This window comes from Penaeus monodon, chromosome 32 (genome assembly GCF_015228065.2).
Source record: "Penaeus monodon isolate SGIC_2016 chromosome 32, NSTDA_Pmon_1, whole genome shotgun sequence".
NCBI lineage: Eukaryota > Metazoa > Arthropoda > Malacostraca > Decapoda > Penaeidae > Penaeus > Penaeus monodon.
The window spans coordinates 7,196,319-7,196,614 of NC_051417.1; the positions used below are offsets into that span (position 1 = coordinate 7,196,319).

The 296-nt window shown below is 46.6% G+C and overlaps 1 protein-coding gene across 4 annotated transcripts in view; it reads left to right on the plus strand.

The window, feature by feature from the left end:
• The window catches only part of LOC119593404, a 24,066-nt gene that overhangs the window by 10,264 nt on the left and 13,506 nt on the right, over window positions 1-296 (plus strand). The window lies entirely within an intron of this gene.

The following is a 296-nucleotide window of genomic DNA, read 5'->3' on the forward strand; positions in this document are numbered from 1 at the left end:
TCGGAACGCAACCCGCCTTCACAGACAAGGAAACGCGACACTCGCCCAAGCATTCGCCGCTGCAGTTGCAAAGTATCGGGAAATCGAGCTTCGTCTCCGTTGCAGTTGAATGCCATGTCCGTCAGCTTCGGAAGTTACGTTTCTTAAGAATCAAATATCCAATTAAGTTTTAACAGGGCGGCGGAATCCTTTTGAGACGTTTCGGGGGCAGGGTATGTTTTTTTTTTTTATGTCTGGACTTCCGTTTCGTGATCTCTGGGTTAATTATCTGGGCTTTTGTTGTTTAGGTATGAGGA